Source organism: Aphelocoma coerulescens, chromosome 4 (assembly GCF_041296385.1).
Source record: "Aphelocoma coerulescens isolate FSJ_1873_10779 chromosome 4, UR_Acoe_1.0, whole genome shotgun sequence".
Taxonomy (NCBI): Eukaryota; Metazoa; Chordata; class Aves; order Passeriformes; family Corvidae; genus Aphelocoma; species Aphelocoma coerulescens.
This window is the reverse complement of record NC_091017.1, coordinates 24,479,756-24,507,696: the sequence shown is the minus strand read 5'-3', so window position 1 is coordinate 24,507,696 and position 27,941 is coordinate 24,479,756. Positions and strand designations below refer to the sequence as shown.

Sequence of the window (27,941 nt, the reverse complement as noted above, 5' to 3'; positions counted from 1 at the left end):
TTTTTTGGTCTGGATTTTGCCTGTGATCCCCATTAGAGCACAGCTTTATGTTGAAGGCCAGTGTTTATTTTCTATCTATGAGGATTTGCTCTTCAGGGAGAGACAGATCTTTGTGGGAAGTCATGTCTTCTCTCTCAAGACAAAGCTGCAGCCTCCAATGATGTGCAGAAACAAACAGTTTACACAATTTTCAGTATTTTTAAGGGAAAGCTTTCTTGGTGGAAAGGAGATTAAGTGACAAGAGCCCCCTAAAGGCCAAGGGTAGCTCCAAGACTCCCCTTGCCTAGTGAGGCTCTAATACTTTTAGAACACCTATTATTTGCTCTTCTCCTGTACAAGCATTTACGTGACTTATGCAAAGCTCAGACCGGTTTATTGTATGTTTTTCCAGCAGTTTTACCAGAAAACCTCCTCTTGTGAGGAAAGAGAACCATGAAGTTATGGTCTCATCTACCTGCAGATTAAAAAAAACTTAGTAAAGATGCAGAGTTAGTACCCCCTAATGTGAGTTTCCTGTTATGTAAGAATTGTTTGTAATATAAGGGGCATGACATTGATTCTATTTATTTATTTATTTATCTGTGCAGGACAACTTCTCTAGTTGTGAGTATTTATCTCTGATTTTTATTTGAGGTAATTTCTACTTCAATCCTCATGTAGTCAAAACTATTGATTTCATTAGATTCATTGAAACCCTTTGTGATCTTAATTCTGCAGTAGGAGAGATATGACAATAATCAAAGTAATGGCAGTATCTGCCGGACCTCAGAGAACAAAATACGTAAGAAGAAACAAGTTTCTACAGTGAGGAAGCATGCAATATATCACACAGGAAAAATTTTATGCACCTTGTGGGAAGTACCATTAACAATACACTCAATATATATTTCACATTGCCTATATGTTATAAAGTCCTTGGTTATTAATTTTTTTAATTAGATATGTGAGTTATTGACCACTATACCAGCTTCCAATCCCTGTAAATTCTTTCTGTATATCTACTCCTTTTCTGGGCATAATTGGTTACTATATAATCTAATTAACAGTTTACATCTTTTCCATCAACTAATTCATGACCTAAAATACCTTTTTTTTGCCTTAATGGTTTCTTTCTAGTAACTTATACTTCACAGGTTGTTCCCTTCATGCTTTATGTTCAGTCAAGTGGGATATCTCTAGAAGCTTCTTGCCCATATTGTTTCATAATTTTTCAAGTTCATTTCTCTACCCAGCTTTTTCCAGGAGGATCCTGCTTCACCTAAATACTTAAATGTGCATTAAACTTAAGTGTATAGCAGAATACTCTTGAAATCATCTAACCCTTCTAAATTAAGCAGAAGCTTAAGAACCTTGTTGAATTAGGGTGTACGTGCCTTAAGACATGCTGAGCTATCTACAGTTTCACAAGCAGAAACTTTGTGGTTTGCTTTTTTCTTTTACCCTACCTTTTTTTTTTAAGGTTTTTATCTGATTGAGATAAATTTTCTGGAATTAGAAGAAATTGTGACACCCATGGTATTACTTCTGCTCATTTTTCACCTTCATTATGCTCAATTTAAATAAATTTTGCAGTTAATATTGCATTTCCTGTTATTTATGTGACCTGATTTCTACAGTATTCAGGCTTCTTTTTGCCTCTTACCTGCTATCTGCACAGTGGGAACAAAAATGAGGGGAGAAAAGGACTCCAAAGGGAAGATACAGATACAAAAAGGTAAAGAAACTAAACTGCTTTCACTTGAAACCAGGAAGGGCCTCAGTGAAAAATGAGAAATAAGGAAAGACTGCTGTTTGTATAAGAGCATATAATTTGGGAAGACACTTAGAAGAAAGAAGATGGAAAAAATCTTCATCTCTAGGTTGCAAGTTGAAAATAAAGAGGAAGTCAAATGCAAATGGAGTGACACTTAAGGAGAACCAGGCAAAGAATCAACACAGAGGTAAACACATCTACACAAATGCTGGAAGGCTAAAAGTAAAATGGGAATGTCTATCTCTAGATAAAGACACTGATTTACTAAGCTTATAAAAAACCTGGTGACAGGAAAACAATCACTGAAGTACTGTAATGCCATGACAAAATACTCAGTGAAGAAATAGTAAACAGTGCTGCTGTCAGAACAGATCAACACCTTTATGACAGTATAGAGGTAAACCTCATCAGCAAACTAACCATCTCAGGAAAGACCCACAATCTGCATGGATTTAAATTCCAGGCCTAAACAATATCATAATGGCCTTGTGTTACTGAGTACCCCCAGTGAAAAGCCAAACGAGAGGACAGAAAATGCAATTGTTCAGGGTTACTTCAGTGATCTTCATGTACTCAAGGGAAATGTCACATAAGTACTTTGCATGGGACTCTAAGAAGAAGTAAATAATTTACAGGTCATCGACTGTCCTTCAGTGAAACATCCACCCTTTCTTCTAGTACCTCCTTAGCAAAGTACCTCTACCAGAGAATCTTCCTCAGAGAACCCATGGGGCCAACTTTTTAGGCATATCAAGACTGAAAGATGTCAAATGAAACTTCAGTCTTAAAATAGGGGTTTGGAGTAGGGTGGAGGAGGAACATCACAAGCTACTGTACTGTAATCCTGACAAGCGTCTAAGGCCAATAAGTAGAGGCTGTTTATAGTATAGAGATTCAGCTACCACATAACTTTTTCTGAGTGTTTGGTTTCTGTTACAGATCTGATGACATTTGGATGAATGCAGTAAACTTCACAAGACCTAATATGGATTCCCTAAACAGAAATCCCACCTTAAAAAGTTCATGAGGGTTCTTTGAACAGATTTATGACCATGTGGACAAGACTGATCCAGGTGATATGCTTTACTTAAGTTTTACAGCTATTGTCAGATGTAATGAACATCTTCCATACAAGGCATGAATGATGAACATCCTGTCAGGAAGGGAGATGATGGTTTGGGGATATAGAAATCTATAAAATTTTGGATAAAATACAGGCTGTCCAATAAGGCAGGAGGAACAGACTCAAAACAAGCAGGAGGAGGTGGTTCCATGCATCAGGCAGTAGATCTCTGTGACAGGACAGCGCAGGTGCAATTCATAGGGGTCAGGGGAACACAGCAGAAGTAATAAGAAGATCCAGAGCAGAATACTAATTGAGCAATGAAAAGTCCAGGAAATTTCTCAGCTGAACACAGCTAGAGATTTGGAAAGAATCAGAAAAGTGGACGTGACTGCCTTTTACTTTTCTATCGTGCCTGCTTATGGACACTGCTGGAGATCACTTTCTGGGTTGAACAGACCACCAGTCTGAACCAGTGCTCCCTGTTCTTACAAGGGACAAAGATCAGCACAGCCTGGGCTGAATGGACATGCTGTGGGGAAAGGATGGAAAGGAGAAGGAGTTCTGGGAGAGAGCAGGAGAAAAATGGGTCAGGTTGGCCAAAACAACTAAGTGATGCCACTCGCTGAGGGCAGATGGCAAAACCCAATCCAAAACCTTGTGTATGCTTCATGAGAAAAGCCAAATACCTTTTTCATTCTAATGAGTAGGAACAGCTTTTCAAAATTATTATTTATTCCATAATAAACTAATATTAATATTTTTTGATTTGTATATTAGCCACCACTTCTTCAGTGGTCTTCTGGAAGAGATTTTTATTGTTTGACAAGTTTCAGGATTTATGGTCCCTACAATGAACAAAGAAAATACCAGCAGATTCCTTTACTAATAAAAATGCAGAGAAATACCTAAGAAACTAGAAAAAAATAGACATTTAAAACTGTGATAAAATTTTCCCAAAGGTGTTTTAATTAACAAGTGAACTGCAGTAATAACTAAGACCATTGCCTTAAAAAATGAGTACCCCAATCATTTCTTTTCAGTAAGTAAAATTTACTCGGTTGTAATTTATGGCATATCCTTACAGTTCAGCATCTCTCTACAAATCCTCTTCCCCTGCATACTTTTCAGGGGGTAAATTAATTTCATGTCCAAATGAGTGCAAAATACTATCTATTTTCATTATTATCACCCTAATAGGACTAAATTGGTAATCACTTTGATTCTAATGAAAAGTCATAAATATCTCCTTGCCTCCTCTTGTACATTTTATTTTCTATACCATCAGACCAAAGCTGCAACAGCAGACTGGGCTTGCACACTTGGCTGCTTCCCTTCTCCCCAAGCTCAGCAGCAGCTGATTTACTCAGTTGTTAAAATAGACTGGCAGTCTGAGCCACTGCTGGTGTTCAACAGTCAGCCTCACCTGTTCAGCCTATCACTGCCAAATTCAAAGGCTTTTTTTTCCCCTCTTTTTCTCTTTAAATAACTCAGTAGTGGAATACTGAGTTTGCACAGTGTTGCCACATTAAGCAACAACGCACGTGCTGGAGGACAGGATTTGCATTGCTGAGAAACTAGATAAATGGTTTGAGAAAAACCAGAATTCAGTTCAAATAGGACCATTTAATGATACTGTTGGGCAAAAATTATCAGCCGAGGATGAAAAGCAATGAGGCAGCAGCATAGTGGGGTACAAGTTGAACCTAAATCAACACTCTCAGACCATGGTATGAGACAAATACCATCACTGGCAGCTACAAGACACTTGAAATGTCTTCTTGCACTGTATAGCAGGAGCAGTGTGAAATTTAAGCACTGTGCCTTGCTTTGGGCACACTCTACAAGAGGGATGCACATGCACAGAGGGGCCTAGAGAAGGGCAAACAAAATACTGAAAGGCCTGGAGAATGTGAACACACAAGGAAGAGCTGAAAGAGCTAGCTTTTAGTCCAGAAAAGCAAAGCATGAAAGGAAGAATATTACTAGGCTGAGAAGGCATAATGTAAAAAAGAAAAGGGAATGGATTGCTCTAGATATTTATGAGGGACAGAATATTGTGCAAAATAGACCTGAACTTCAGAAAAGAAGATATAAGGGTATTTCCAGGAAAGCTTTCTATAGACAAGGACAGTGAACCAGTAGAAGAGCTGATGTGAGAAAGATATAGAGCCTCCATTATCACACATTTCAAATAAAATATAGGACAAGCATCTGTCAGCATCTGACACACTACTGACCTTATTCTGAGGCAGAGGCAATAAACCAGATGACTTCAAAGAATAAAGTTCTCTTCAGTGTATATGAATGGTTTAATTCACAAGTCCTGCATAATACTCTCTTTATTGATACAGATTGTCTGGTTCAAAAAGAACAGAGAATATAGACTGATCTTGTAATTTCTTGACCTTGTGACCAGGTGGGAGTCTTGAAACAACCTAAAGTAACACCTGGACTTTTTCTAGGTGCGCTTGCAGCACCCCTCTAAAAGTGTTTTGGCCCCAGTAAATTGCATAAGTTCAGCAAATTAAATTTTAACTTCAGTTATTCTCCTTTATCCACAATAATAAACTTTAAACCATATCTACTATGCCACAGGGGTCCTCCATTGCTTGCCTTAGCCAGAATAAGAGTCCCTCTGCACACCCTAGGTAATGGGCCAAGTGCTTAGAGATTCCCCTACTAATTTATATCTCTACAGCATCTTACCTCCCAAAATGCTTCATGGTGCTATGAGGACATCTCACTGAAATGGAAGGAGCCCCGAGAAGAAAAGACAAATGCCAAGGAATATTCTGCATGCTGCATGCTTTAGGATAAGAGCAGAAAAGTAATTCTGGCAATGACAAGAAGAAAAAGCAAAGCTGGATCTTTGACATGCACAGTGCAGGCACACCCTCATTTGCAGGATGCCATTCAGAAGAATTACTTCTAAATTGATTTCCCGAATATATTGCTCCCCAAACCATGATTATGCACAGTGCAAATATATCTCATTTGAGTTCTCCTAAAACTCTAATGCATAACAGTAGGAAAGCAAACTGTGCTTTCTGAATGTCAGAAAAAATTAATAAAGCCTAAAGAAGGATATGAATGTGCCTAACTTTTATTTGGGGCTGTAATTTGTAGTTATCAATGATGAGGTTCATTACTGAAACACAGTGCAATGACTGAAATACCTAATTCAAACTGTGTGCATTAACTAAAAAAATAAATGCAATCATAATTCCATAGTCAGACTCACTATGCCAGACCCTTAATAAATGTAAATTATCAGCTGAGGATCTGGACCAGCTTTGCTGTATCTTCCTTCCAATTTAAAAGAAAATGCCATCAGTTGTACATAAGAGATACTGATGCTTCTGTTTTAATTAAACACAGCAGGACTTTTACATTTTTATGGCACTGCCTAAAAGGAGCTCCCAGATCAACCTAGTCAAAGATTCCAGACTGCTCATAGCGGACCTGAAGATGGAAAGAGTCATTATGAGTCCAAGATTAGAATTAACCATGATACCAATGATTGCTGACACAAAAAGAAATGGAACCTGTCTGTAGTACACATGAAAAGCAAAAAGAGATGCTTGGCAAATATAAATGCTAATGAAAAAACTTACATCTAAATAATGCCCGATCAGTTCATGAATTCAAATTATTTCTCAGTCTTGTATTAACTATCATTTAATAGCTTGGCTGACACAAGCTCATTTTAAAGCAATCAGCAACTGTTCTCTCACTATTCCAACGTGCAAGGTTAAGTGATGTCCAGCCCCAACAAGTGCCAATCTGATATATTCTAGGTAATCTTGAGGTGAAACAATAGTCTGCTTGCACACAGCGTACTACAAAGCCACATACTTCTCACTTCACTGCCCTGTTTATTTACCCAGACTAAGCTCCTGCGAGCGCAGCTTGTCAGAAGAGTAACTGGGCTCACAGGCCCATCAATCAATCAATCAATCCAAAGGGACAGCAAAGCTCATTCTGAAGTTCAGCACAGATTTTTGTGAAGAAGCTGTAGGCCTCTGAAATACTTAGAGATGTAAATAAATTCACTCTGATGTCTCCGCATGCTGGTATGAATGCGTTAAGGGGACACTGTCAAGGTTGTTTGGCTAAGAAATTGTTAGGCACGAAATTTAAAACAAATAAAGTCTACACAAGACTTACTGTGTAACCCAGCAAAAACAAACCTCAGCCAGCAATTGCTTGGTTCTTTCTGGTTTTATTGTGGGTATTTTTCTTGTTGTGGGGGGCTTTTATTCAGTGGGTTGTTTTTAAATCCATGACCTTGAGAGAAGTTGGCTTACTAAATTAATAAATTACAGGAATGAGACAGCCAAGATATACGTGAGGCATTTTTATGGTAGGGCATTTTATTTTTGTGTATCAAACTTAAATAATAGGTGTGGGGAGCCAGATCAAATTTAAGCACATCACTGAAAAAAACAATCAGAGTTCAGTCAGAAGATATAAACCCATGTGAATTGTAGTATCTGTTAACCATTCTATGAAAGCTGTTTTATTTCAGTATTGAGTCAAATAATTAAAATTAATTATGCTATATTTCAGTGCCCAAAGGCTTTAGAAATTAGAGGTCATATTTAATCTCTTTCACAGATACCTAAAAGGATATAGAAAACAGTATCTCACCAGTTGTTTATTTTCTTACAAAAACCAAATATGTGGCCACTGTGTTTCTAATCGCATATCCAGCAGAAGAAAATACCTCTTTAAGAAAGCACTAAAGTAACTTTAATTAGCAGGAAATAAAATGATATCTCTATATTTACTCTGACAGACCTAAACCAGAACCATTCCCTTTTCTGTCAGAAAAAATATAATCCGTTAAGTGCATTCAGATCCCTTCTTTTTCTGGTCTCTTCTAGAGGTGTTTTTCATCTCAAGCAAAACCCAACTTTATGGAAAATCATTTGTTTCATCCTTTAATATATACTCCTTTGGTTTCTGTTCTGTTTCTCCCAGTGAAGCTTTCAATATCACCTTTATTTTCTATGGTAATCATTTCCAAAATCACTATGAAAATTATTTTCCCTTCTTGTGTTGTGTATCTAAAAATATTGCTGTTTTTATTATCCAAAACCACACAAAATATTCCAACCAACATAGAGCAACTTAAAAAATGCATTTAGGCTATGCTTAATATCCTCTCAATTAAAGAAGGACACTGAGGTGCTGGAGAAGGGCAGCAAAGCTGGGCAAGGGTCTGGAGCACAAGTCCTGTGAGGAACAGCAAAGGGAGCTGGGTTTTTTCAGCCTGGAGAAAAGGAGGGGTGACATTATCTTTCTCTACAACTACCTGAGAGCAGGTTGTAGTCAGGTTCAGGCCGGCCTCTTCTCCCAGGCAACTGGTGACAAGACAAGAGGAAATGGCCTCAAGCTGCACCAGGAAGGTATAAGTTGGACATCAGGAGGAATTTCTTCATGGAAAACGTTGTTAAACATTCAAATGGGCTGCCCAGGGAAGTGGTGGAGTCACCATCCCTGGAGGTGTTTAACAAAGACTGGATGTGACACTAGACCATGGTCTAGTTGGCATGGTGGTAATCAGTCAAAGGTTGGACTCAATGATCTCAGAGGTCTTCTCCAACCTAATTGACTCTGTGATTGTTCTATGATTAATGCATGCACCCTTTGAGTTTGCTTGTCATTGGCCTGCTATTTTTTAAATAGCTGGAACAATACAATTTAGTGGAAATTCTTCACAGTTGGAGTAGATTACTTTGTTCAATTAACTGAAATATGTACTACAGGACTCTTTATCTAGGTTACACATTGACTATTTATAAATGTGTATTTAAAATTAAAAAACATTCAGATAACTTTGTGGTGCTGTTTTACAGCATGAAAATCACTGACTTTCTACTGCTGTAAAGGTTAAGAATGGAACAATTTTTGTTTTGACTAAAATAAATATCACATATCATTTAAAACCTGATTCTACAAAAGTTAATGATATATAAGACATGCCTTTCTCAGAGACACCTTAGAAAACTACTTCTGTAAACATTGAAGCAGGTTTTAAGTGAATGCTGATGAAGAAGTATTGTTGTAAGATTTAAAAGTCAGGAGGAAAGGGAGAAGGGTGGAACATGGCATAAAATCTAATTTCCAAAACTAGTTATGAAAAATTACAGCTAGGTATAGCATTCCAAACAAAATAAATGTATTACAAGACAAAACAAAGAACATACAAAGCCTTCAAAAAGAACTACTAAACCAAAGCTTATAATTATTTGTAATCAGGAGATTCAGGTCATGGAAGTCTTGGCTGAAGTTTCTGGATATGTGGAAAGCGAGTGACTTTTAAACACTACTCACTCTATACTAACAAAGTTTGTGGAGGCCTCAGAATAATTTTGTCCCTCTTACCAGTACTGGAAGCAGTGTGTATGATGAAGGTGACTGTAGAGCTGTTCTCATCCCACCCTCTGCACTGAGCCTGTGCCTGCAGTTTCAGACAAGGAAAGCTTAGACAGAAGCTGCACGTGGTTTATGCATCTTCCTGCAGCAGGCTCAGCACACAGTGTGAGTACCTGTGGGTGGTATGGCTGCAGCTTGGAACACACAGATGGGTCTCATTCCACCTTCCCAGAAGGCCTGCATCACACCCGTGCAGAGCTCCATCACTCAGCTCAGGGGTGCGGATCCAAGTCACAATGAAACTGAAGAAACAAAACTTCCCATGGCTTACATCGAAAATCATTATGGAGTGAGAAAGCACAAAGACAGGAAAACAACACAAGCAGGTGCACAAGTGCTTATTTCAGCAGCTCGGAATCGTAAGGAGAGAATCTGTTTTTTCTAGCAGAAGTTGGCAGCTTTGTGGTCATTATCCCAGTTTGGCTGTAAACTTCCATGTTTGCATGATTCATTATTTGCCACCTTCCAGAACTGCCACTGTGGAAGGGATACATTTTCATGAGATGAAGCACACATCTAATCATATTGCAAGCAGGAAACTAGAATCAGCACAAAGAGATTGCTTTAAATTTGTTAGGTCTGAATTAAGCATTACTTTCTTTGAATAGAACATGGAACAGACTCAACTGAGGAACTACTTACAGCCTCCTTCTTTTCAGAGCTAGGACTAATCCCTACCTACACTCCTTAATCATTTCTGTCTTCTGTTGCGGTCAGTCAAACCACATGTTAAAGTGTGCAAACGAATTCTTCCATGCTTATATCAAATATGTGGCCTTTATTATCCAGAAAATTCACTGTAAACGCCTCATACCTAATTGTTTTGGCATTTGTAGGAGGACTGACTCATTCTCCCAAAAATACAAGGTTCAGGAGACTATAAACTCCCACTCCCCTACTCTATTTGTGGAGCCAAGGGAGCAGCTGATTTTCATTTACTGAGAACTAGTAAATTCTCACAAACTCCAGTCCAGAAACTCAGAATATATGCACCCTTTGCTCTCCCCACCCCCAAAAACGGGGAAAATCCCAGTGAATCTGAAAGATTCTAGCTGAACATTTTCCAAGGTAATGCTTTCTTTCCCCCCAAAGTTTCTTTTATTCTTTTCAGCAAATCATTTCTAGACAACATTTACTTCTCTTAATTTTCCCTTTCACTATTGAAAAGAAAAAAAAATTTAAGAAGTATCACAAAGATCTAGCTCTGGTCCTTTACCTGAAAAACCTTAGGTAATATGCTCTGATTCACAGTATAAATGACAAATGAGGCTATTTAAGTGTTCAGGTTTACAGCTCTCTTTGTTCTGTTCTCAATTCCTCTCCTTCACACCAACATCAGGCAAGTAAGAGAACCCTAGACATTTCTTCAACATTTGGCCCTCCTCATACACAACTTTCTTTATTAAAGGCAAACAAGCCACTTTTTTAAAATTAGGTTCAATTAGGTGACCTAGATCAAAGTGAACAAGTTTATGTCCATATTTATGAACCTCCAGAAAGTGATACTTTTTTGATCATACTTAATAGGACTCTTGTCACTTTGTGTAATAAAATGCTGTGCATCTGTAAAGTCTCAGATAGTTTTCTCTGTTCTCTTCAGAGTCACTCCAGGCAGGAACTCACCCCTTCCACAATCCATGTGCATTCAAGTTTGGTTGTCCTTCTGGTCACTGGAGTTAATACAGAGTAAGGTACAATTCATGACTTGGATATCATGCCAAATTTTCAAACTGTTAAGCACCCACTCCGAGTTTACCCAACCAACCAAGGCTTAATGGTTTAGAAGGATGTGAGCAGTTTGCTATAATTCAATGACATTGACTCTGAGCTTGAGTATTTCAAAGAATGTAGGGCATAATTCTAGACACCATGAAAATTAAGAAAAATAAGTGATGCAAGTTAGGAATGTAGGAAATCAAAACACCGATTCCAGAACAGGAAGATTAAGCCATAATTCTCGACACCATCAAGTCAGTTCAAAAGCAGGATTGTGCCCTACCACCTTTATACAATCATGAGGGTGGTCTTGTAAAAAGGAATAATCATGAATTAAATTCCCAAACCAGAAAAGTGAGATTGAAACAAAATGCACCACGTTAGACAGCCTGAAAGTTTTTTAAAATATAAACTGAATTTTAAAAATATAAACTTAATTTTAAAAGGTTGTTTTGTGTCCTTGCTTGGTGAGATTTTATTTCTCTCTTCTTTAATTGTGACCTAGAATTATTATAAGAGCTTACCTCCAAAATACCTTTTATGCAGTGATTTTTGGATATATCAGCAACCTTTCCACACAGCCTTGTTGAGGTTGAGAGGCAAGGGCTGTTTGTCAAGGGATGTTTGTTTAATTAGCTGTGGGGGTTTTTTTCAGACAGCTTGGACTATTTCAAATGAGCATTTAAAGTTCTTACTCAGAGTGAACCAGATCATTAAACTGTGTCTCCCACTGTGCTCACATTTAAGCTTGTATATTACTTCACTCACATGAGTAACCCTCTTGACCTCTCTCTGGGATCAGGCATAAGAACTGTGCTAGGGTCTGCCTGTCCCCAGAATAGGGAATAAACACAAACAGTTTAGTTACTAGCCAAAAACATATTGCAAAACTTTTAATAAAGAAACTCCAACTTTTCTATTGAAAATTAATAGAATTCAGTTTTGTCAAGATTTTTTCTGGGTTAACATCAGATCTGAGAGAAGCCTGAAATCCTTCCAAGTGAGAATACTTTTTTGACAGCCCATTAATTTAGCCATGTTCTCTATGTCATTTTGGTTGCCTTTCTGATCACTTCTGAATCACTGTGAAAATGACATTTCAGAATTGTGTGTGAAGGTTTTCAGGGCCACCATACTAAAAGAAAGATTAGAAAAAAGGATAAGAGTGGGAGTTGCCATCCGACATTGCAGGGTTTACAGTCAAGGTAAATTCACTTATCAATTCCCATCCTATCATCTTTCATTAGTTAGTTCAGTGCAGGGTCTGAACACCTCATGGACTACTTGTCACAGGGACCAAAAGAGAGATAAGAAATGATGTAAAACTATTTCCCTTGACAGCAGCAACACAGATGGAGACTTCATTCTGACCATATTGTCTGCTTTAGTGCCATCCCTAAAGCCATTAACTATCATAATGATGGGGCTCCAGTTATTTATTTCTTCACAATTTCCTGATGTTTTTTGCAGCATTACATCAGCGTGCCGAGACCTATGACAAGCCTTTGTGTTTGTCCTTGAAGGCAGCTGTCACATGCAAAATGCTCATTCTAAGGTATTCACTTATCAGCAGAAGTACAAATGTGAGCTGAAACACCAACTCTGTACAGTAACTGATATAACACAAAATAGAAACGTGTTATGCTATTTGCTACATATCTTGTATCATTGCTTGTATCAAGGCTGGAGGGTTTGTTTTTTTGAACCTTTCTGGCATTATACTAATGATGAAAATCATCAGATAATAGTTACTATTACTGTTGTTTTATAATTTGTTTCACTTCAAATGCCCTTGTGAAAATTCATACTTCCTGACCTATGGGGAAAAATAAAAACTATTGTTCTCAAAATTACAATTTAATAAAAAGTATATAAATATAGTAGTGTAGACTGATAAAATTAAGAAAAAATATCCCTTCCATGTTTTTTCCCTGGAGTCTTACTCAGACAATACAGAGTTCCCTAATTGTAGACCTGCAATAAGCAGCTCCCTAATTCAAGATCTGGAAAAGAAATGTATTTAAAATGGGAGATTACAACAAATTAAGAAACAAGGTGGTGAGTGGTATAGGGATAGGGCATGACTAACACCAGAATCATACAATCATAGAATGTCAGTTTGGAGGGCTACTCAAGGATCATTTGGTCCAACCTTTTTCAGCAAAAGAATCTTCTAGACAAGATGGCCCAGAACCCTGTCCAGCTGAATATTAAAACTGTCCAACATCAAGGAAACTATCCCTTTCCTGGGAAGACTATTCTAATGATTAATTGTTCTCATAATGAAAATTTTTTCTCTTGTCTATTTGGGATGTCCCTGGGAGTAACTCATATCCATTACCCCTTGCCTTTTCACATGTTACTTGATGTAACATTTTCTTTGTGGGCACCGTTTAAATACTTGAATGGTGTTAAGACCTCCCCTAAACCTTATTTTCTCAAGGCCATACAAACCCAGTTCTCTCAGCCTTTCCTCATATATCAGGCTTCCTTTTCCTGTAACTGGGTTTGGGTGGAAGGTTGGGTGAAGTTGCTAACAATTTTCCTAATCGGCTTGTTCGTATCAAGTAGACATTTTCAGAAAAAAGAAAAAAAAGAAAAAAAAGAAAAAAAAGAAAAGAAAAGAAAAAAAAAAAAGCTACAAATGGTGTGGCAGAGATTTCTGACCCTGTGGACAATAGTGAACACTGATACCCCCAACCATGCCCTCCTGCTAGTGTAGCACAAACTCAACTTTTGCTCATATTTTGCTTCAAAGACACTAACCAGACTTAGCTAACAATTGCCACATACACCTTTAGCAAACTTAGCTGACAGTCACTGAGATAATTTACGATATTGGAAAATGATGTTCAGAATAGCCCAAATTAAAAAAAGCTAACAAAACCAAACCACAGTGTAACAAGGCACTCTAAATAGCTCATTTATGAGAACAACATTATTTATCTGCTCTGTGTCAAGGAGATTCCCACTCCAGCATGTACCCTGCCAGTAGGGAAGCAGAAAAAGCAAGATGGAACTATTAGAGAGATGCATTTTGTATTCCTAACACTTATATCCCAGGTGTAGTTATGTCACTTATTACCTGTCAGGGCAAATTTAGCCCTTGGATGCCATTCTCACAACCACTGTCATTTCCGATGGAGCTGAGGTGTTTCCATACATGCGGCAAATTATGGAATAGAAGCATCCTAAAGAGTTGTGAAATCTGCCTCACCATTTGTCTGATTTCATTTACTTAGGAAGTACCTTAAATCACCAGTCCCTTCAGCTAGCCCATGTGTGATCCATGGAGACTCCCTTTCTGCTGTGTTTGGCTTTCCCCGGGAGAGCAGGTATTCACACCTGTGCTATTCATAGTGCTGCTTGTCAATACAGTGCAGCAACCCAATTTCCTTGTAATTGCAATGGTAGCTTTGATGCTCAGAGCTACTGTTCTGCAGAAATTAACAGGGAGATGTTTGGTCCCTCTAATGACGGTGATGTTTATAATTTGCTACAAAGTAATTCAGCTAATAGGATCTTAACTAGAACAAGCTCCGTGGTGAACGCGTAGCGGGAACATGAGCATGTGCTGGACTCACAGCCACTTGCAGGTGATAAATCTGGTTGTCACGTTCAGAGTCATGGAATATAACTGATAATTTGCCAAAGTGGTTTGAATCCTATTAGCAAAAAAAATGGAAACGCTTAAATATCAAACATGTCCATTGAAAAGGCCTCATTCAGCTCATTCATTTAAACCCCAAGCTGCAGAGTTACTGTGTATCTGGACAAATGTGTGGTAGGCCAGCTGTGTCCATACACATATTCATGGACATGTACTCACACACTGAGCCCCTCTAAACCCCCTCTGCAAATAACCTCTTCAGCTGGCACAATTCAGAAATTCAAAATAACTCTTGAAATAACTGTATCACTCACACTAGAAATCATTCTGTGCTCCTACATCTCCTAATTTTTTTTTTCTTTTTAAACAGAAGGGAAGAGGCTGAGGTTCTGATTTCCATATATTATTTTAAAAGCATTACAAGCATGTGAAATTTTGTCAATAATCACATCTCACGTAACTCCCAAGAGAAGATGATGACTCTCCCTTTACATCTACCTTTATGCACAATTCTCTAATTTTTAAGTCTGACATCTAGTATCACTTAAGGGCTAGAAATACTACTGAAAGAAAGACTTCCAGTGGGAAGTTGACTGAACTTCACCTGCCCTCCAAGGACACATAAGACAACATAATTCACATGAAAATGAAACACATAAGGTACTTCAAGTCTGCTTCATGCAAATAATAATAGAACAACCACTAAAACCCATGGTAATTACATTTTCAAATATGTATTTCTTTAAGAGGAAAGTATAGATTTAATCTCTGGTGATTTATGGAGGGAAGGTGCATTTCACATGCCCTGTGGAACATCTGTGTCAATCACAGATCTGTGATTTTCTGTCACAATCTGTGTTCCTCTGTGATCTTCTTCATATGCTTTCATCTAATTCTGGAAGAGCACAATCCAGTCCCTTCAGAAAGCAACAAACTACAAGGACCATATGTTTCCAGTATATACAATGTACATAAACAAACATGCTCAGTGTTGGCTGGCCCTAGCTTTGGTGACTATATTGAATACCAGCCACAAGCCTACTGCCAATGTGTTGCATTGTTTGCACACTTGCAGAAGTTGCCACTTTTTACATTCTTTTCTCTTTTATTGAAACAGAATGAACAACAGGCAGGACTGCCAGAGAACAATAGCTCTTGATTTCTTGTCACACAAAAGTCCTCCAGTGCAGAAGTCTGGCACTGACAGGAACACTGGATGTGTTTAGTATTTGAACTCTTTTTTTCTCTGTTCTTAGAATATAAAACAAAATCGAATTTCTTCCCTGATAAGAGGAAATGTGAGTTGAAGTGTGCAGGCTCTGGGAGGCTCATATGTTTTCTGTCACTAGTTTCACCTCCCAGCAGTGAAGTATGGAATAGGTTTTCATAAAGATTAGAATGTAAGTGGGCGTGCACCGGTATGGCCAAGCTTATTATTGACAGCTTTCATTTCTGCTCCAGTGGTGCATAAAAATGTGTGGCACCAAAACACTAGTCCAATTTATCTGACAGGCAACAGCTATATGCCTTTTCAAAGAAGATGTTTAGAAAAGAAACTCACATTAAATGAAAAGCTCCTACCTGCTCAACTTCTGCTCAATTAAATGACTGCTTTCACTTCAAATTTTCCTTCAAAATTCCTGTCATTCAGGATTCCTATGCATTTTTCCAGCTCTGTAAGTGTATATATCTTGCTGCTATGTGAAGAATCAAATGCTATTTCACTGCCAGAAAGAAGTCCAGGTATCCAAATGCAGACAGTGAACTCTGAACTACAGGTTTCCCTTCCAGGGTTCAGACCACTTCTATGGTTGCCTCTACCTTTCCTGTCAGGGATGTTTCTACAGTTACAGAAGTTAACTTTTCAGAAGAGGCAGAAGCCATCACTGAGACCTCATTATATTTTCCTCACTTGGCAGTTTTTCTGCCACTGCTTTCACCATACCAATTATACACCTTCTGCATAAAAACCAGTATTAAGGTCCTTGACTGACTTCAGACTATTGTCAGCACTTTTTACAAAGATCATAATTTAGGACAGGATGCAACTCTGTTGCCTGCATATACACACACCTCTGATTTATGTCCTTTACTACATCATTTGCACATCATAATCACCAATCTCTGCAGAAACGTGGCAAGTGAGCATCATGCCACACATAACTACTTCACGGGAACTTGTGCACCTTGTGTTAGTCCAGACATCCACGTACATTTCCCAAAATCAGGCAATCTGGCTTCAATAACTTTCCACAACTGTACAGCTCTAGAATCTGTATGCATAAAAGAAAATTTTCATAGGGGGAACCATGTAATGAAAAAGGGGTAAATTTCTTTTCCAGCCGTACTCTGACAACATTGAAAAAAATCCAAACCTAAACAAAACAAATCTATCAACTTGTAAAAAGTATTTTGGAAGAATTGCTAGTAGTCTTGCTTAGACCTTTTAGTTATAGCAACACTTTTTTTTTTTTTTCCAGTGATCAAACTAGAAAATTCTTTTACAGTTGAGAATTTGAAGATCTTTAGGATTTTTTTAACTTTAGAAATTTTATGCTCTGTATTTCTCTGTTTTTTAACAGCTGGTGTTAAATTCAGAAACCACTGAACCAATAGTGCACAATGTAGTTCAACAGCAACAACTATTTTTATTATTGCTACTTGGAGACAGAAGGTAACACAAGGAATGGGAACCCACCCCTCATGTGAGACAGTCTTGAGATACAGACTCTCCTGGGAGATAGTCACTAATTCAAATACATCCAGGGATGGGATTTTAGGAAGTGTCACTATTTAAAATCCCATTCCAACCATCACCAACGAAACCATCCCTACCTTTTAGCTACAACTTGTCCAATGTACAAGAAAACTGAGCTTGATAATCTTGTTTCCTTGTGATGGAGTGTGCACATCTTAAAAAGTAGGGAATCCTTCCAACAATTCCAATACTGTCACTTTAAGCTCATAAGGAAAGAAAACATGCAGAAATGTGCTGAAGGTGGTGCCTTTCCTTGGTAGAAGGTGTACCATGTACCTGTTTTGGGAATTCATTCAGGAGCACTGTTCCCATGGCAGTGATGGCAGATGTCTACATGCAAACACAAAACAAGACATCTGCCCTGACCCATTCACCTCATAAAAGGTGAAAAGGAACTTCATTTTATATTCTTGTCTTATTCCACAAATCACAGAGAAAGAATGTTTGTTACTGGTCTTGTCTTTTGTAAGAAAAGATTATACAAGGAGTGATTCTGGATCCAACAGAAGAAAAAAAAACCTAGCAAATCTTTCCATTTCCACACAGAGCCTTGGGAGATTTGGCCTTAATTTCCAAACAGAAGCCTAAATGTTGGTTTTACACTTTCCTTCCATTACTCTCCTTGCCTCACTGGTGTGAATAGTGCCAATGAATTAAGTGTCCTCAGTGTGACACAAGGGAATTGCAAAATATGACTGCCGGAATATGTTGGTATTCACTTGTGTTTACATATTTTTTTAAAGAAGGTTTTGTGTCTGTGCCTTAACAAAAAAAAAAAAAAAAAAAAAAAAAAAAATACAGAAGGATGATTCCCAGTGGAGTTTTGAAGCATGCCTATTAAGCTGATTTAGTAGCTAACAACTTTGAAAAAGACTGTCATTTAAATGCTCTAAAATAGTTTCTACTCTCACAGACTACCAGTATCAGGGGAATCTTTATTATGATTCTGCCTCCAGATGTAGCTCATCCCAGCTGTTGAAAATGAGAATGACTAGATGTGAATAAATCAGTGTTTCCACTTACACAAACATATCTGAAATTATTGGGCTGACCCCCCACAATAACACACACAAGCATGGTTATTTTATTTTGGTTTTTTTTTTGTTGTTGTTTTTATGGTGGTTTTTTATGACCTATGGGGCTTTGGATCCTCTGTAAGTAAAAATGGAAAATATTAAATGCTGCCAGGTTTCACACAGCATATGTGCCAAACAAACTCTCCCTGTTGTTTGATGCCTGAATCATTTCATGCTAACTCTGCTTGCCATGCACACACACAGACACCACCTGCAACACACAGACACCACCTGCATGGCTGCACATATGCACCCACACAGTCACGGACTGGTAGAGTGGACAATCACGTTTACTTTGGAGACAGCTTCCCATCAAGTTAGCATATGGTGATAGCACGCTGAGTGACAACTGGGTGATTGCTTTCTGGGACAAACTCAAGCCTGCAGCCTTGAGAACAGCAAAGTAAGAGGTTTTTAGGAAGGTGACGCCACTGTCTTTGGGAAGACAGCTGTCCAATGCAAGAGCATCTCCCAGAAGACTGGAATTGGCAATAGCTGGTCGGTCATTCCTGACTGAAGAGAACAGCACACTGCAGAACAGATGACTGAATGGGAAATAAGGAGGGGGGAAAATGAGAGGGGAGAGAAGGAAAAAAAATCCTTGTATCTTTCTTCTGCAGGATATGCAAGCAAATAATATGCTTGACATGGAAACAAATTAGCACCCTTTCCTGTCTCATATTGTTGTCTGGAGTGCTACACTCTATCACATCTTTCTCTCCTCTTCTAAGTATCGTCCCCACCGGTTTCCTTTTTCTCAGCCTGCTGGAGTGCTGCACAGGTCTGACTCAGAATTGCCTTAGGTCTCTCAATTTGTGACACTAAACCTAGGGTAATGACTGAACAGGACAAAGTGCTTCATGTACTAGCTTTTATCTAAGCCTGATTGTCTCTCATTCTCTGACCCTACCAGATTTTGCAGTCAGTTCCACTTACTAACTTTCACTTAAAAAGCAGTGATATGGAAGCACCTTTCCTGTCTCACAAATTTTGCTGCTTTTCTGTTCTCTTCCCATCACTTCCCTTATATTTTCTCTGCTGCATTTGCCTTGTTTACTAGAACTCCTTCCCTCCTCTTCCACTTTGTGATTATCCATCAGCCTTTTCATCCCTCAGCCCCCCGATGAACTTTTGTTTTATTTTAATTCAGTTTTTGAAATAAAGATAATAGAAGATTAACATTGCTTAGTTAAAGCCCAGATGATAATGGGCCATTCTGCAGTGGAAACAAAGAAGGCAGTCATCTTAATATACTCAGCTCTGATTCTCAGGTCTCTCTTAATGCTATCTAGCCAAATCAAATAGAGTAGGACCATAATAACTCTCCTCCTCTCCTCTGTGTGACATCACAGGAGGACATGCTTGGAAAGCACAATATTTTCTTCTTTCAGAAGTAAAGTTTTGGTTTTTTGTGGTTTGTTTTTGGTTTGTTGGGTTTTTTTTAATGCTTGATTTCCCTCTTTCATGTAGCAGTTCATTACTTAAACAAAGAAAAAGGTGTTAGCATAAATTAAATCACATTCTAAGGACAAATTGCTTTCTATTAATAACGTATTCCAAACTGCATTTTTCTTCTTAAAACGATGCCTTATTTCAATAGCTCTATTTTGAAAACAATATGTCAGAGTGGGGCAGTGACCTAACCCTCTCCAAAAAAGCATCTGTGGTGAAAACTAAGAAATAGATGATTGGATATAGACTGAACCAACCAATCCCACTTGGTATAAAAATGCCAGTAAACATAGTTTAAGTGAATTGCGTAAATCTCCAAGACAGATGGGACATTATATATAGGCAATTGTCTTATATATAATCTTCTATATATAATCCTATTTTAAATAGCTTCATTTTTAAAAGAATGCTAAATATATTATAATAACTAGAGGAAAGAGACAGATGGGAGGACAAGATCTAGATTTGGCCTTCAGACAGATAAAAAGTGTTACTTTCATTTCATAGAGTTATAAATGTTCATTTATTTTTATTTCTAAAGCGTTTATTTGGTAAGGCTGGAACCATAAAAATCTGATGGCAATTGCTTATTGAAAGCTCTCCTTCACTCACACAGAACTCCTCCAGCATCCTACTGACATTTCTTCCACCTCCACAAATCCCCTGAATATTTGTATTTAGGGCTATTATTTTGTCAGTGCAACTACATACATCAGTGGCAAGTATACACAAGCTCCGGAAAGGCTTCAACGCTCAGTGTGAGCCTTCATCATTTTGTAGGTGACCTTTGTTTCTGATGGAGGAAAGGAAACAGTTCTAAGCACTGCAGACCTGCTTTTGCTTCAGCAATAGTTCAAAGAGCACAGTGACAAAAACCTATAGCTGTGAAGGGTTTGTCAGTACCAGATATTTTCTTAGATGCTTTACTTTCTGCCTAGGGTGAAAGAGCTACAGTTAAGTTATCATTAGTTTAGCTGATGGAGCTAGTATCAGATATATACAGAGCAAATGGTTTAATCATTAGAACAGATGCTTCTGAGCTTACAGCCATGGATTTAAACCCCAACTGGGAATTCACTATTAGCCCTATCATTAGCATAAATTGATTGCTGTGATTGGCTAATCACTTAATTAGGAAAGAGATCCTTATTAGAGAACCATTCTGGAATAGTTCTGGAATAGTTTCTATAAATACAGGATTTCCTAGGTACATTCTGTTTAGACCTTAGGCTCTATTTTTTACTTCCCACTTATGTTGTTTTCAAAAATCATAGATTGTCATGAATATACCACAGATCATATTGGACTATCTTCCAATTTTACAGACATATAAAATGAGGAAAAGAGAGAAAGGATAACTTTTTCTTCAGCTTTCCTCAGTGATTTCCTCAAACTCTCCAATGTCCTTTCTCAGCACAATATGGAGTTCATTACAATGTAAAGTTTCATTGTCAGCTCATTCGTTGCCCTTAAAGTCACAGGCCAACCCTGACCTTGAATCACACAAGAGTGGTTCCTGGGTGCAAAGGAAAAGACCGTGTGTTGCCTCCTAGAGCAATGAAGCTGCCATCTACATTCCTTACAAGGATTACCGTAACAGTGATCTGAAAGGAGGAGATGAATCTTCTGGTTAAAAATAATAGATTATACAATATGTAGTGCTGAGAAGGTATGAATAAGATATAAGGAAATTGTTTCAAAGGCCAGTCCAGAAATTCTCTGAAAGAATCCCAAGGGCTCTGCTGCTTTCCCTCTCTGATGAGTCAGATTAACCGCCTCACTCAGTGGCATCACAAAGTAACTAGTTTAAAACAGCACTTCAAGAGCTTTTTAAAAGTAAGAATTAAGTGAGTCTGTCTGGTTTAATTTCATTTAATGTAAGCGAGCCTCTGAACTGCATTCCTTTGCTCTAACATTGAGCTTGAAGCCTTGCTGGCTGATTAATGCCAAGCTGTTTGAAGTATACTCTTTTCTTATCTAGCACTGTGCAGGCCTCACTACAGCCTGGGGAGACCCTCTGCTAAGTCAGAGCTTGGGGAGATTTTTGTCTGCTCTTCACAGAGGGGGATGGAGGCCAGATAAGCCTTATGCTATAGAATAGAAAACAAAATGAAAACCTGTTGCCAATCCTGAATAACTTGTTTATATGGAAACGAGGGGGAACACACTGCACTGGAACACTGACTCACTCTGCCCGCTCGCGTATGACTTTCACTACGCTCATACATAAATGTTCTCTCAGTTAAAAACAATCAGGTACCAACACCAAAAACCTTATATTTCTCTGCAGATATCATTTTTAATTCTACTCGGACTTCTAGTAATGTAAATATGTATAATAATAGTAATAATCATTAAAGAAAGACCAGAAAGTATTTGATTAACCTCTAAAAGGGTAGTTAGGAACACCTTCTTCTTACAGACTGGGTCAAAACTTCATACTGTATTCAGTGAACTTCACTCTGCCTCTCCGATCTTTTTAAAATCTATAAATATTACAGATTCGAAAGAAATTAAATTTAAGGTATCTTCAGCAAAACATTGGGAGCAACTTCAATACATAGACATTTGTACATTGATTTCTCTTGCTACTCACTGCCCATAGGAAGCACATCCTGGAGGTGTCTTGCATCTTCTTTGCTGCTAGAAAGTTGCACAAATCTCTGGCTTTGATAGCATTAAATGATACTTCATTCTAATAGGATACTCAAAGCTGTTTAGTGTTGGAGTGAAAGAAATGAAAAAAAAAAAAAACATTTCTTGTCTTAACTTACTATGATGCTTTCAGCAGCCACTGGCTGAGAACAGCTCCCTCATCAATATCATCTACAGAGATCAAGATATGAAAACACTAAAATTGAATGTGTTTCCCTGTGGCTTTCAGATGCATTTAAAAGAAAGCTGAGAACAGGTAAAAGTGTTTAGAAGCAACACATTCTAACAAGGGTTTGCTGAAGCATATTTGTCTGTAAGTGCTGTGAGGTTATTTGAAAATATTGTGAAACATTAAAAGGCATAAGAAAAAAAACAAGAAAAAGGAAAAAAAGAAAGGAAAAAAGAAGAGTGATCTCTTTGGAAGAATACACCATTACGAAAGTTTCCATCTCAGAAATAACATGACAGGAAAAAGAAAATAACTTCTGTACTTCCTTATTAACAAACTTCAATAAAACAATATATTGTTTTGCTAAGCAGATGAACATTAGGTGAACTTAATTGTATTAAGGCCAAGATGATCTCTGAGTACACATGAGAGTTTGTATGAAAAGAGACTCTTTTCTTAGGTGGGCTGGTAGGGTTAGAAAAGAAGATGGGGTGGGAAGGGATGCAGAGCCAAAAAACAGATCAGCACCAACCCATGGAGAAATTTCTGGGAACATGTTCTCTAAGTTGGATCCTTTTTTCCTCCTCCCTTCTCACTTTCACTCCCCAAATATTTTTCCTATGTTTATACAATCCCTCATTACAAACAGTGTCTTTGGAAAGTCTTTAATGCAGAGCACCATCTGACCACCACAAGTCACAGAATTAACCACTTCAAAGAAAAAATCTGCTCTAAAGCTCATGTATATTGAGAGGGTTGAGCCCCTCATGTGAGTATGTATTAAAAAAATCTGTTATAAAACACACATAAGATTATCACAAAATATTTTAAGAAGAAAACCCTCTAACATCAGTAATATTGGTCACTCAGTGTAAATTTGAAAGTATATTAAATGAAACCTTATGAAAATTCATCTTCAAAATCTTTATATGGTTTGCATATATTTTTCCCTTTTTCCACTGTTTTAGTGTCCATTAAGTAATTTCAAATTTCTAACACGACTACCCTCCTGTTCTCCTACTATTCCTTCTTTTTCTCCCTCCCTACTTCATTGTTTACTGTACTTTTTAAGGGAATATAAATAAGTGGGCTGTCCTCCATTCCTACTCACTACCAGCCTTCAAAAATGAGATTTGGCATCATAAACAGGATTATAATGATAAAAAATAATAGTATGGCAACACAAATCCCACTACGGCAACTTACTATGAAGTAGATATTGAACAATGCTTAAAAGGCTCATGAAACATTACCTGGTAACTGTGAGCACTGTTGGTGAAATCAGTGTGGTCTCATCAGCTCTCTTCCCACTCAGGCGAGCTGGATTTGTCTAGGATAGAGTTAATCATATTCACAGGAGCTATGGGGCTATGTTTTGGATTGATAACACAGGGATGTTTTCAGTATTACTGAACAGTGCTTGCACAAAACCAAGGCCTTTTCCACTTCTTGTACCGGCCCACCTGCAAGTGTGCTGGGGGTGGACAAGGAGAATGGAATGGCATGGAATGGCATGGAATTGTCTGAGCTGGAAGGAGCACACAAGAATCATCAAAGTCCAGGCACAGGACAGGCCCAAGAAGCTGGGAAGTGACACAGAACAGCTGACCCAAATTGACCAGAGGAATATTCCATACCATATGGCATCTTGTTCAGCGTATAAGAGCTGGGTGAAGAAGGAGGAAGAGGGGTGATGACATTTGCCTTCCCAAGCAACCATTAGCGTGATGGAGCCCTGATTTCCAGGAGATGGCCGAGCACCTGCCTGCTGATGGATGAATGAATTCTTTGTTTTACTATGCCTGCTTGCACAGTTTTTTCTTTACCTACTGAAAGATCTTTCAGATGTAATTTCAACAGTGTAAATCACAATCTGCATGTGAAACCTAATAGAAATGTTCACTGTCTTTGACTGATTTTTGTCAAAGAGAGTATCTTAAATATAAGTTTTCCTTTGGACTCTTAAAAGAAAATAAATGTCTTTCTACTCATCTTGAGCTCACTAATGTCATAAATTCAGTATTAAACATCTCTATATTAAATGCACTGTCATTTATTTTCAGTATTAGTTATGCAATTAACATAGTAAATCACACTGTGTGTTTGAAGAACTGCCTTTCAGCCTGAGATGCAAACTTTTTTTTTTAAAAGCAGGGTAAAATTTGGAGAGAGTTATTAGACTGATAGAGCTGGGGGCCAATTTTTCTAAACCTTTAATAGCACTGGAAACCAGCAATTAGATTTGTTTTGTGCAAAGTCTGTAGCTGATGCTTTTAACACAAGCATCTCTTCCTCACATTGTAGCTTGAATGCTACATTTGTGCTCAAAACTGACATGCTTTCATGTTCCTACAGATTATGTCCTGCTTGCTTTTACAGGGTAGTGATTAGAGCATTAGGTTGTACCTTTCGTATCTATTACAACTCTAGTAAAAGACACATCTCTGTGCTGTGGAACTGGTTTGTTAAAGCAAGAGGCAGTACTGTTTGGATTTTCAAGTTCACTACTGCCAACTGCATGGCTTTTTTTGTATAAGTAACAATCTCGGCTTTTCCAGAATCCTCATCTGTACAGTACAAAAAACACCTCTGTAAAGGAAATCGAGATCCCTACAAAGATATTCCTTTCCAATTAAAAAAGAAAAAAAAAAGAAACCAAACTAACCAAAAAAAAAAAAACCAAAACAACAAAAAACCAAAAAAAACCCAAAAACCCACAAGGACATTTCTAAATTACATAATTGTCAGTGGAGACAATTATAATTTAAAACAAAACAAAGCATACTTTGTAAGCAGAAAGGAAATGATCACAGAAGCAAAACACAGATTTGAGACTGAGATAGCCGTCATGTTGAGATCAAAGGGACAGAAGGAACATTCAAAAGCACTGCTTTATCTTTCTGTAACTAAGGAGTTCAATGGTGCACATTCTCAGAGAAGAGTACACTTGGTTACCTACACTGAGCATGAAAAACTGCTTCTGAAATTTCTCTGGAAATAATGGGGGATTTCATTAGGCAGACCTGTCCTCTGACTTATGATATCAGAATTCACAGCCCTACTTCTGATACTGTAAACAGGGAAAAAAACCCCAAACAAATACAAATAGGTTTAGGGCTGAATTCAAAAGGAGACAGGTGTTAGCTGCTGACTACCACATCATCTGCTCTCAGGCTAGTCCACGTGGTGAAACCTCCATTCCCTGCAAGACACCTGGATTTCATATATCTGGCCTACATATGCTGAGTAGACAATTGCCTGGCCAATAACAAACACTAGGGACTGAGGATTGTGTTCCAGTTCCTGTCCTTATAATGCTTAAAAATCTTTAAGACTGCTTAAATACTCAGGCTGCAAGGAGACATCCTGTCATATCCTCCTGTGCCTCCCAAAATGCTTATACACGCACATCTCCTTAAAAACCTAAGGAAACAAAACAACATTAAAAGCTTTGGGATCAATCCATCAGCAGCAATGATGTTGCTCCTCTGATTTTTTTTTTTTCCCCCCATCCCACTAGTCCACCTTTTTATATTGTTTACATTGAAGCTGCTCCACTCTACAGAAAAAGAACTTGAGATTCACTGTGCCAGAAACAGAAGGAAACTTAGCAGGACTGTGAAGCGCTCTGATCACAGCCATCCCTAAGCACCAGGCTGTCTCAGTGACCTGCTTCTGTATTTCATCAAACTACCACATATTGAGACATTCAAGTGATCAGAGATCTGTTCCAGACAAAAGTCTTCAAGTGATACTTTTGCTGGATGTTCCAGGCAGAACTGTTATGGATGAGTCCTGGAATCACAGAGATTCCTGATACCCACTCTCAGGAGTCTAGACACACATCTACTATATTTCTAAATATGAGTTCCCAGTTGTTTTTCTAGGAAGGGTGCTTCTCAGCTATTTATACTAAGCATAGGGCAGTTTCCACTTCAAAACTGAAACTTCTATCATTAGTGGCCTGCAGCCCTTTTATGATTTGTCTAGAAAATAGACACTCCAAGGTTCAAACATTGCTATCCATCTACATTCTCTGACATGAATGGCATACATGGAAAGCTTCTCCTACTCACCAGCCCCACCCCCAGTTTTTTCTTCATTCCCCACAAGACTCTCTGAGTCAGAATAAGGAAAACAAACCAACAGACAGACAAAGAAACCATATGAAAATACCCCAGGTCTTCTTCTGAGACAGGGTCACTTTCCACTTGTCCATTAAGCCTGCCCAAGTAATTTTCCACTCCTTTCTCTTGATTTGAAGGATAGGCACTGTGATTGTCTGATCTGCATACATAATCTCTGTTGCCTCTTGCAGTGCATTGGCTTTTAGAAAAAAAGCTGCAAATGTTGAGTACTGAAGAGTCTTAAATAAATTTACGGTATGACTAGCAGCTATCAAAATGAAAGATTTTCTATTCTAATTTGTAAATTAGAACATTAATTTAAAAATCTCTATTACTGCTTACTATTGGCTTGTTGAAAATTTCAAAGTACAGCAAGGTCTGATGCACTTCATCCACTACAGTCGTGCATCCCTCTTCCATATGCCAGACATTAGTCCCATTTCACTTCTAGCCAGGATGGGGCAATGCAAGCTAATCTATGTCATCATGTGATGTGCTTCAAAATGACAGCTCTGATCAATGAAGAGCTGATCAAAATTGGAACCACAGAGAAGCTGACCAAAACTGCAACCACAAATACAGGAGTGAAGGGGAGGGCACCTAATGCCAGTGGATTTCTCAGAACTTTGGCACAGTGCCCACTGATAGCAAAAGAGGCACAAACAGGAGAAAGGAACAGCTGACAATAACTGTTAAACCAGTCTTAGGCTCCACAGGAATCAGTCACTGAAAGCCATGGTGATTTACAAGAGCCTCTGGTGGGAATTTTTAGACAAAAGACCCAAGCAGCTTGCAATGTTCTCATTATCCGCAAAACAAAGTGTGTTAATAAGTATGCCAAAATGCTCCCTGTATCTGAACTGTGTCTATTGCAGACCTTTCTTCTTTTCATCACTGAAAGTTGGAAAATTGTTATCTTTAACAGGCAAGAAAGCTGGGCTGGACACAAGGGGAAGCTTAATACATAGAGCACTTCAGCCACATTCATTTTAATTCTCTCTTGATTTCCTAAAAGAAATTCCTTTTATGAAATATTCATGTTTCATGTTATCATATATGGAGTAATAAATGAACTGTATAATACACTAAAAGAAAAATAAGCCTCAAAGTTTGTCATT

General features: G+C 38.1%; 2 long non-coding RNA genes across 3 annotated transcripts in view; both read left to right on the top strand.

Annotated features, from left to right (window-relative positions):
- LOC138109522 (uncharacterized) overlaps positions 1–24,681 on the top strand; it is a 41,133-nt gene extending 16,452 nt beyond the window's left edge. The window contains exon 4 of one of the 2 annotated variants that reach the window (XR_011150537.1): positions 24,353–24,681. This is a non-coding gene — a long non-coding RNA (uncharacterized lncRNA). Of the gene's footprint in view, positions 1–1,616; positions 1,724–24,352 lie in introns of those variants that run through there. The other variant, XR_011150536.1, reaches the window with a different exon arrangement.
- LOC138109523 (uncharacterized) lies at positions 1,754–6,141 on the top strand. Its single transcript, XR_011150538.1, has 3 exons — positions 1,754–1,940; positions 2,693–2,826; positions 5,518–6,141. It is a non-coding gene; the product is annotated as an uncharacterized lncRNA (long non-coding RNA).
- Positions 24,682–27,941: the final 3,260 nt, after the last annotated feature.